A 542-nucleotide genomic window follows, 5' to 3' on the forward strand; every position below is an offset into this window, starting at 1 on the left:
TATCTGTCTCTTTTACACATCTAGATGTGTAGAAGAGACAGGTATTCTTCACTGTATTATAAATTTTTGTGTCGTCAGCATACATCGAGCACACGCTAGACACAGCTTCTGGCAGATCGTTTATAAACGCAACGAATAGAATAGGCCCGAGAACGCTTCCTTGTGGCACGCCGCTGCACACTGGAACCCAGTCTGATACGGACCCATTAATACTGACACGTGGTCGTCTCCTCTAGAAAATCTCTGATCCATTTGAGTACATTGCTGTCAATTCCAAAAGACTGCGATTTCCGCAACAGCCGCTCATGTGGGACACTGTCAAATGCCTTGGCAAAATCGAGGCACACTACTTCTATTCTATTCTTATTCTATTCATGTCTGAAAATTCTGTTATTGTTATATGACTGTCATTCACTTTGGAAGGTTTTTATAAAGTTTATGTAATCATTTTGCAAGCAACTGCCCTGGTGAAGTCCTGCACACAGTTTCCATATAAGTTTTCACATATCAGAATTATTATAAACAAATCATTACCAAACTCA

Source organism: Hyalella azteca, unplaced genomic scaffold, assembly GCF_000764305.2.
Source record: "Hyalella azteca isolate HAZT.00-mixed unplaced genomic scaffold, Hazt_2.0.2 contig8326, whole genome shotgun sequence".
In the NCBI taxonomy this organism is placed as follows: domain Eukaryota; kingdom Metazoa; phylum Arthropoda; class Malacostraca; order Amphipoda; family Hyalellidae; genus Hyalella; species Hyalella azteca.